Here is a 10,111-nt window from a genome sequence, read left to right as displayed (position 1 = left end):
CGCTCCAGCCCCTGCGGCGGCGGCGGCGCCCCCAGCCCGGCTCCGCCCCGCCCCACCAGGGCCCGCCCTCCGCCCCGGGCCGCGCGCGCCTCCGGCCGTGCGCGCGGGGGCGGCGCCAGGGCCTCACCTCGCGCGCCCTGCCCTCCCTGCGCGCTCCTCCGGCGGGCAGCGGAGCGCGCGCGCCGCCGCCGCAGGTGAGCCGGGCCGGGCCGAGCCGGGCCGGGCCGAGCCGGGCCGGGCCGAGCCGGGCCGGGCCGAGCCGAGCCGAGCCGAGCCGAGCCGGGGGCGCGCCGGCCAGCCCGGGCGGGGGGAGAGCGCGGGGATCCCGCACGGAACCGCGCCGGGGGCGCTACGGTGGGGGTTAGGGGGAGCTCCCGTGCGGGCGGGGGCTTCCGGCGGCTCCTTGCCCGCCGCTCTGCGCCGCCCGAGGGTCGGTGTCGAGGCGCGGCCGCCGCGCTTCCCCGGCGGTGTGCGCCTGCCGGCCCCGCCCGGGCATTGGGACAGGCGGGTGGGGGCCCGGCCGCCGGTCCCTGAAGGTTACGGGCGCCGACCTTGGCGACCTCCGGCCGGGGCGCGGGGGGAGCGGGGCCCTGCCGCCTGTTGCGGGGCGGGTGCGGGTCCCGGGGCTGCGGCGGCGCCGCCCGTACCTGTGGAGGGCGGGGCGCGGTAGCGCCGGCACCCGAACAAAGGGGCCGCGCCCCGAGGCTGGCGGGGAAGGGGCTGCGGTGCTCATCCCCCGGCCGGGCTACGCCGAGCGATGACGGGTCCTGCCCTGGCCGGGTGCCGCAGACCCTGGTGTGTGTGAGTGTGTGTGCGCTGCGGTGCTAGGGTGAGTAAGAGCAGGGTTTCTGCAACGTGTAATTGCTGCTCGCTTTCGTGTGCTGCGCTTTTCTGTAGTTACCGGTGACTATAGCTTGTGGTTGCCTGCTACAAAAGGGAGAAGTACGAAGTGTGACTACTTAGTTCCCTAATTAAAAGAGCCTTTCGATGCTCACCTGTTTCGTTAGGTAAGCAATTTGGTGTTCACTTTTGGGTTTCTTTTAAATAGAAGCTAATAGCTTCAGCTCCTTCGCCTTAATTGACTCTGAAATGAAATTGTAAAGTGGGCCATACATATCCGGAGAGTAACCTGGAGAGCAACTTTTGTGTACGATCCGTGTGTTTATTTTGTAGCATCACAGAACTGTTCTAGCAGAAAGACTGCCGAAGTGTTTATTTTCTGACACCTAATGTTTTGTTTTAAGCTTGCATTCCAGTTCTCATTGGAAAGAGAATTGCATTCTGCTCTGCAAATCATTACACTTGCACGAGTGGAAGAATACGTACCTCTGCTGGCATTTTAGTGTCTGGCAATAGGTTATGGAGAGATCTGCACATAAAGATATCAGTCATTCTTTTCCGCTGGAAGTTAAATTGAAAAGAGAGGAACTCCTGGGAGAGGGGCTGCATTGGCTGGGAGTCGAGACTGGTATTCTGTTAGTTTTCAGGATAATTAGCAGTGATTATAACTGGATTCTTAATAATTAATCATCTTTTCAGCTGACTCACTAATTTCTTAGCATACACCTCAATATTTAAATCCTGAGAAATTGCAAACATTCTTAGTAGAACGAAGAACAACTGTTTGATACATTATGTCTGATGCAGATTATATCCTGCAGTCTGTGCTTGTGAGACAGCTTGTCAAACATTTTTTTGTGGAAGCCTCCAAATGGTAGAAATTTTAGGAGTTGCCAGTGCTAGTCATGTTTACCGTTTTTTTTTTTTCTGTATAAATAGGAAAATATGTTGCACAAATAGGAAAATACTGTTGCACGAAAAGATCAAAAAAAGCCTTCAGTCCACTGCATGGACTCGTCTGTGAGGTTAAATAAGCTGTGATGCTGAACAGTGAATGTACTCCTTTACTATTGTAAATTCCTTGATCTCAGTCTTCACTTTGTAGTGTTCTTCTGAATTTAGGAAGGGAAAGATTATAAACACTTTAAAGTGAAGTATTTTGAGTTGCATGTACTTTGACCATGTTGAAATAATACCGTCTTTATTTTTTTAGACCTTAAGGAGAGGATCTTTAGCCATGAAAGTGAAAACTGGAATGTCTCCTAGCTGTGCATTTGTTGTAATCTCTGTCACCTGTGGCTGTGTACTCTTTGGATAAATAATTCATAGAAATAGTAGGCTACTGGGGAGGAAGGATAGGAGTGGAGAATTGGGGCAGGGAGAGGTGTGGCTGTGAGGATAAGGCAGTACTGGGTGAAGGCAATGAAGGAGGAAGACAAGACTCTTAAATAAGTGTGGTTGGAGACCTTGCAGTGGTCCATGTGTCTTCTGTATTCAGACTGACTTACACCTTCTGTAAGAACAGTTGTGTTCTTAACCTCAGTTAAGTCATGCACTGACAACCCATATTTACTTTTTCTACGGGTCTACCATGAAACAGAGGCGTTATGTCTCAGATGAGCTTTTACTCCTGTTACATTTCAAGTGTATGTGACTTGAAAGAAAATAATTGCTGAGGCAAAGGATGTTGCTGTCTTAGAAACTGATGTATGGCAGTCTCCGATACCAAAGGATAATGTAGGTACAGTGCATGATTGTGTAAAAAGTTGTTTAGGAACTGCATTTAGCTAATTGACAACATCATGATTTTTGCTGCAGTTTTACAATTGAAGAAGAAATAATTATATGAGAAAAATCTTTTAACTTTGTGATTGGATTTGTTTGCTTTGCCACCCTAGCAAGTGCTGTAGGATATAGTGGGAATCAGTGGCTGATCACATGTGTTCTAGACAGGGAACTCCCCACCCCCTTGAGAGTGCTTACAGGCAACTTCTGGTAAACTTCTAATGGCTCTAACCTATTGAAATTACGTTGGCTCTAAATCGAAATCTATTTTATGTGAAGAAGGTAGTTCAGTAGGCTAGTGACAGCATTCTTGTGAACATATTGTAGCCTGTCAACATCACACATGCAGTTATGGGGCAAATGTTTTTAGCCTCCTTTCTACCTTGTGAAGAATTGATGTGAGGAACCAAGCAAATAGAATAGTTGGTATTACTGTATGTCCACTAAATGTTCTGCAAAATGCTTTAAATTTTTTGAATTACTAAGTAGGGAAGAAATGATTGTATGTTGTTAGTCTACTACAGTACTTAAAATCAGCTCTCAGAGTGGTTCTAGAATGTTATTGTTAGGTCTTACTGACTGCAGAATCTGAAATTGTTTATAGTCCTTGTGGATATAAAGAAATTAGAGCCACTTTAACAAATAGACACTATGTAGACACTATAACAAATGTGCCTTGCAGATAGTCCAGGGTGTTATTAAATCCTGTTTGCCTCCTACTCCTGTTTTCTTGACTGTTACGAATCAGAGTGAGCACCTAAAAAGGACTTATCTGTGGTTACAGCTGCTTGTTGAATCTCTTTGGTAGATGTGGATCCCACAGCCATCAGGTTAGGCTTATACTCTTGAGCCTTAGGAGCTCTTCTTAGGAGCTGAAAAAAAATCTGAAATTCTTACAGAAAAAACAGTGTTGGATTTAGAGGCAGGAACAAGTTGTAAAGAAACGTCTTATAGACTAAGTAACACTGCCTTAGAATAACCTGATGAGAAAATTCATTGCCTTTGCCTGGAGGGTGGCTTAGTATTTACTACTAGTGTTTTGTTTAGGATTAGGTTTGTCTCTATCAAAATTCCCATCACCTTTGGGACAATAGGTTGGTAACACTGAAGTGTCCAGGCTGTGCATAGATGGGGGAAAAATGACGAAAAGTGCATTAAAGAGGTTAGACAACACAGAGAGAAGATGTAATGAGAAAGACAGCTACTACAGAGAATTCAAAGTAAGCTATGCTGTAATCAGTTTATAATGCTAATATGGAGAGGAGCCAAGAATGCAGAGAAGGTAGAACAAACAGGAGATGTAAAGTTGGTTGCATAGTAACTCTGTAATCCTTACTGGAATTGATAATAGTGGAATTGATGATGCTTATTTTGTGATATTGGCTCCTTAGTTCAAGTAATTCTATAACAGTAAGTTTACTACATCATTTGATGCAAGAATGTGGGAATGTCAGGTGCAGTGGCCCACAAGGTTTCATTAGAAGTTGTCATGTAAATACACTGTATGACCAAACAAGTATTTCTGCAAATTATGGAAAATGCGATGTATGAAGGAGCTTTGCACTTGTGCTTAGTAGAGAGATAGCAGAGATCAGCCATGCATCCAAGCCTTGTTACCTGTTTCAGTTTACTCTCTCAAATGCTAACCTAATATCCTTCTGTGCTACTGTTAAACTTGATCTTTAACTCCGATCCTTGTCTCCAGGAGTCTGAGAATGCTCTATGTGTAACACCCATATACAGGCAGTCAGAAATGTTTCTGTCAACATTAGAGTGCAGTAAACATGGAAGTCTTACAAAAATGAAACTTCTGTAAAGAACGTAGAAAGGTAGCTATGTGTGTTCTAGTCCTTCTCTTTGCTAGTACTCCCATTCAGACAGTGCAGAGTAAAGCTAGCCTGTCATATCAAGACTGAAGCAGTGTAGTCCTGTTGGTACAGCTGTGCTGTCTCCTGTAAAGGTTTTTAATATGGAAGTAGTTAATTCCAGCAACACTTTCCCCAGTGGGATTTGTTTCAGACCTCAAAATAAAAGAAATTATACAGACAGGAAAACAGTGGCAATGTGACAAACTTCTGCAGGCATGCTGTGTCAGTCCCAAAACCCACTCTTGATGGGTGAGGTCACACCATGAAAAATGTTTGAGTAGATGGACCCAAAGGCCCTACTCAAAGCAAAGCTGGTAGCAGCTGATCCCTAACCATCTCTTGCTGTTACCCGTAGAGATCAAAGTAAGCAAAATTAGTGAATTCAAGTGGTTATTATGTGGAAGAGCTATTTTGGGATGACACCACTAGATTGTAAAGTTCTTGCACACTTAAACACCTAAATTAATTCCACCTATGTAGTAACATGCAAATAAGCTTCATTCCGATCCTCAGAACACTTGTATTTTAAGAAATAACACTGCACGCTCTTAACTGATTTCTGCAAGATCAAAATTTGTATTTAATATCCAAATTTAGAATTCATTGCAATGCTTCAGTTATTGGTTCAGGTACAACTTATTGAATTCTCTGACTTTTTATGAGTTTACATTTTTGAAGTTGTCACTTATTTGAAAATGAGTATGAAATTTGTTTTTCATTGATATAGTTCACATAGTGAAGTCGGTCATGCAGCACAGGTCTTTGTGAGTATGATTTGTTAAAGCATCTTTCCCCACTGCTCCAGATTGTGCTGATTCAGGCATGATGGCTTTGAGATTCCAGTTCATTCATATGCACTGGACGTAAGGTGTATAATAAAAGAGGAAAACTTAACCTAGAAAGAAAACCTTGCACTCATGACTCCCGTCTATATAGTCAGTCCAGTGTTCTCATTCAGAATTTAAGGAGCAGATGCATTAAGCTGAGTATCATAAACTACTCTCTGTTCAGCAAGTTCACCATCTAAAATGTTATTAAGTGGTTAGTGTTGCAAGGAAGAAAATATAGCTACATGTAACTTTCATAATGTAACACCCCTGTATTCTGCAACATATTGGAGTACCCCGTCTGAAGACACTCACTAACTTAAAATGCATAAAATTCTAGTACTTGATTGTTTTTCCCTGTTTAATGAAGACTATGATACGAATAATAAAGCAAAATTAAGATGCTGATAAAGAACAAGAAAGCTGCCCATCTGAATTATTAATTTGGTTTGCATCAGTAGTCATTTTGTTTTAGTGTATAGTGTAACATAAAGGACTGCTTTTAGAAAAATAATTGAAGAAATACAGATGTATTTCCTTCAGAAATATTAAAGAGAATTAACCAAGTGTTTTTTCCAGGTGCAGCACTTTTTCTGTGAAAAACCTGTCTCAGCTGTGATTGTGTAACAATAGTTAAACAGGAGCTGTCGCTGCCATTTGGACTTAAAGAAGTTAAATTCCAAATCTTAATCCAAGATATGTCTCTGTCCTCTTTCTTACATCTTGTTTTGATAATAACTTGGATTTCAAGTCATGATTTCAGCTTCTGCTGTGAGGGGAAAATACTCACTTTTGACCAATATAAATTGCATATCTTAAATATCTCTGTGCTTTGTTAAGAAATCCCATTACAGGCATTGCCAACTGGTTTTTCCTGTGTTCAGAGTGTGGGAGGTTATAGTTTTTAGATTGATGGTGTTCAAGAGACCAGTAGCTGATCTACGAAATGTTTTAGGAAAGCCTGTATATATACTCCCATGTAGCTGTCTCCCTGTCAATCATTAATTTTGGGCATGTAGTTATTAATTTACTGATGGGTTTACAGTTACAATTACACTTAAAAGAAAGGTTTTATAGTGAAACTGCTCACAAAAATGCTAGAATTTCTCACCTCCTCTTTGCCCAAGAACCAGAGTGAGATACAAAATGTTTGGTTTTGGAGTAATTTAGAAGCCTTAGAAGGTCTTGATTTTTGAGAAACTTCTTTACTGTCCCTGTGTCTTTAATGTTTTCTACTGGATCTTATTGGGAAAGTTGATCTTTTTAAGTAACTTGATTTGGCACATGTTGAATTTTTCTAGTAAAAGAGTATATTTCTCTTAAAGTTAAATGAAAGTTAAGCTATATCTGTTGTATTTTCTGTCTTGAAGTCAAAGCAGATAGAGGAATGAAATAAGCTAATGCAAGTATTCTCTGCAAGATGTATGAGTTAGAAATGAGACAATGTTTATAACATGCAGAATTTAAGTGAGTTTCTTCAGACTGAAGTATTTTGAAGAGCATTGCAAAAGCAAATTGATTCTAGTGATCTTAAGTGTGGCTTGGAAAATTTGAAGAAAACAATCCATTGTTTGAGGAGTGAAATTTTATGTTTTATGTTGTAATCTTTCTAATAGATTTTACTACAGTTTTAGGAGATAAGACTTCTTTTATGGATATGGGGGGAAATATGTTTCTGTGAGGAGAAACTGAAACAATCTTGTAGCCAAATTCTAGGATTTCTTTTAAGAAAATATGAACCATGAAATACAATATGATAAAATACTGAAATGGCCATAACTAACCCAGTCAGAATGATGTAGTTAGATGGTCAATAGTTTGACAGAGATATTTTCAGGAACATAATTTCCGTTTCTCAACAGACATAAGATCATTCATGCTGTTATCTGTGACCAACAGGAATGGCTCTAACAACACTAACTTCTCCAGTCTTTATGCAGGACTCTGACTGTCGGTGCATTAAGGTAAAAGAAATAAACCCCTCAAGGATAAAAGCTGTAAAATTAGCTTCTGACTCTTGTGAACTGATGCTGCAACTCAATTGAAAGCTTGCAAGTGACCAGCTGGAAATAAAATGTTTTCATAAGTTAGCAGTAGTGAAGGTTTTGTAGGCCAGAGAAAATCCTATATTATACCATGCAACATTGAAAAGGTATTAGGTCACATACTTCTCACTGGAATTTAAAGGGTTATGTGTACAGAAAGGAGTACAGCTCACACTTGGTAGCGTTTAGCATTGCAACATGTGTGGAATTAAATCAATTAAATGTTGATAAAGATATTGGATTTCACCATAGACAGACTTCTATAGTAGTTCTTCCCTGGGGAGACTGGCCTTTAAAATAAACTGGATTTTGTCTGTGACCACTGCTGGAATGCCTTTAGCTTTTATGTTGCCTGTCAGGACATGGGAAGAGAGACACACTGGAGAGACCCATCTAGTGATGTGTAATAGTACACAATCCCTAATGGTGCCTTTTCCAAGACTCTTTCCCTTTGGAGTAGTATTACAAAACTGATTTTTAGGTTGTTTATCCAAAGTTTTTGATAGCTGCTTTACTTGGTTACCATATACTCTGAAATTAATGTTGTGCTTGCGTCTGTGTTCCGAAATTGGTCCATGATTTTAACATACAGTTATGTGTAAATAACTTTTCTTAGATAGCTTGTTCTGTTAAAATTTGAAACTTATACACATTCTTGTAAGTCATTTAACAATGTTCTTCAATGTTCTGCATTACCATATGCAGTATAAGAGCTGTAAGTATTCAAACAGGAGCAAACCACAATTTTTGAAAGTTACTGCTTTACAATTTAGAACATTCGACTTGAAAATATCTTCTGTGGTTCTGCAAGAAAAGTCTAATCAGTATTTTAAGCAGGGCAAGATCAAAACCACCTTGCTCTGGCACTTAATGTGGAAATTGATAAATCAACCTGAATATTAATAATTTCATACTGAGTTAATTAACTGAATGCCCTCTGTTTCTAGCCATTGCATGTTTTATGCCTATAATGTGTGAAATAGCCATAAAAGTCTACTATATATCATTCAAGTGGCAAGCATATGTTGAACTAAAAGACAATTAATTGCTCAGTTGGGTCTTTTAGGTCTATTAGATTAACTATCAATTTTTCAAATCATAGCTCTAATAGTTTTAGAATAAACTGCATCTAAAAATGGGGAGGGATCGACTAACGGGTTTCAACTTTGTGAATGCTGTATTACTCTGCAACATCAGGTGTATAACCGCTCGTGTCCTTGAATCACCTACTCAAAAGGTTAGTTATGAATTTTTGTGAGTCATGATACGAAATCCTTGCTCCCTGAATAAGACAGAAAAAAAATTATGATTTTAGGAGGAGAAATTTGCTCTGCATAGAATATAAACAGGAAGAGATGTTACCAGAACAAAATACAGTTATAAAAGTACTGCTCTCACAATACTACTACAAAAAAGTACTTACGCATTTCTAATTGGGTGGTAAAACAGATGGCAAAGTCATAAAATGAATGAAGTAACTTACTTTGCCAAGTCAGATTTCATTAAAGAAGTTTGCAACAGCTGGATGATTCCTTAGAGGAATAAAAGGAAATTTTTGAAATGCAAAATCCAACATGCTCCTATTTTATTAGGTTCCGTTTGGCTGGTGTATTGATGCAGTCTGCCTGTGAGGAGAGAGAACACTTGCCTGTATTTGTGAAGAGGAGATGGAGAACTTGGTGGTACCTGCTTCTTGATGTCTCTTGTTAATGCCCTGCATTTGGTCCTGTGTGTTTGCACCATTTGTGCTGTGGCCTTTGATATAAATGTGCTTGCACTTGCTGGAGCACTTGTTTCCTGCATCCTTCATTGTTATAAGTTGTTTTATTAGCACAAAATGTGAAGGATAGTGTATTTTAGTATTTCTACTCTGTTGAAACTTCATTCAGCGAGGCACTGAGAAGTGGAAGAAGGCAGTGCTTGCCTCAAATGATTTATTTAAAAGCTTAAACCTTTTCTGTGTCAAGAATTTCATAGGAGCGTTATTCAAACAAGGCTTCTATGTTCATTCTGTCTGTGCTAATGCTTAAAAGAATTTAAGGGTGTTCATGTGAATTTTCACTGTAGTACTATATGACTGGCTAACAGGGCGAAAGAAGTTGTTTTGAGAAGGATTAATTCCCTGAGCTATCAGCATCAGAACTTGTCTTGGTGCAAAGACAGATGCCTGCAACATATACAGATTCCATAAGAGTGTTGGGTGCAGCCTGCCATGAGCCTGGTGATTTGGTTTTGCTTTGCAGATACCATTTGTTTCTAGATTTCTCTATCATAAGTTAACTTTCCTGACTATTGAGCAGTAAAACTATTTGGGTGGAGTTCTGGTTTTAGCAAGTGTGAATCTTAAGTCATCCTTCCTGGCTGTAAAAATGGCCATGCAAATATTTGTTTTTTCTAGAAAACACAAATCTGGCATTCTGAAATTCTAAAGGAAGATTATAGGGGTTTTAGCAATTAACAAGATAGTTTTGTTAGAGGAAAACCTATATTTTTTTCAAATATGTCTTTTGGAAGCTGCCTTTAGACCTTTCTCAAAGAATCTACTTCATGAAGCCAAGACAATAGGCTGCTTACATTTCAATCTTCCTTAAATTTCTGTAGTGCATACTGAAGTGTAAGTGTACAGGGGTAAAAAGGACACACTGATGATGTTTGAGATTCCTTTTGAAGTGTGATTGACAAAAAACCCTCTGAATTTATGATACTGAATATGCTCTGAACAACTTTTTGAATGCAGTGCTCTTGA

General features: G+C 40.5%; 1 protein-coding gene across 6 annotated transcripts in view; it reads left to right on the top strand.

The window, feature by feature from the left end:
- Positions 1 to 67: 67 nt before the first annotated feature.
- RALA (RAS like proto-oncogene A) overlaps positions 68 to 10,111 on the top strand; it is a 31,863-nt gene continuing 21,819 nt past the window's right edge. For 2 of the 6 annotated variants that reach the window (XM_051798777.1, XM_051798780.1), the window contains exons 1-2: positions 83 to 194; positions 8,958 to 9,047. The gene's annotated coding sequence lies outside the window, so the exon portion shown is untranslated. Of the gene's footprint in view, positions 195 to 810; positions 830 to 7,214; positions 7,285 to 8,957; positions 9,048 to 10,111 lie in introns of those variants that run through there. The other 4 variants (XM_051798781.1, XM_051798778.1, XM_051798779.1 and 1 more) reach the window with 4 other exon arrangements.

This window comes from Manacus candei, unplaced genomic scaffold (genome assembly GCF_025592945.1).
Source record: "Manacus candei isolate 608988 ecotype Guabito, Panama unplaced genomic scaffold, ASM2559294v1 h1tg000049l, whole genome shotgun sequence".
Lineage (NCBI taxonomy): Eukaryota > Metazoa > Chordata > Aves > Passeriformes > Pipridae > Manacus > Manacus candei.
This window is presented reverse-complemented; position numbering and strand designations above follow the sequence as displayed.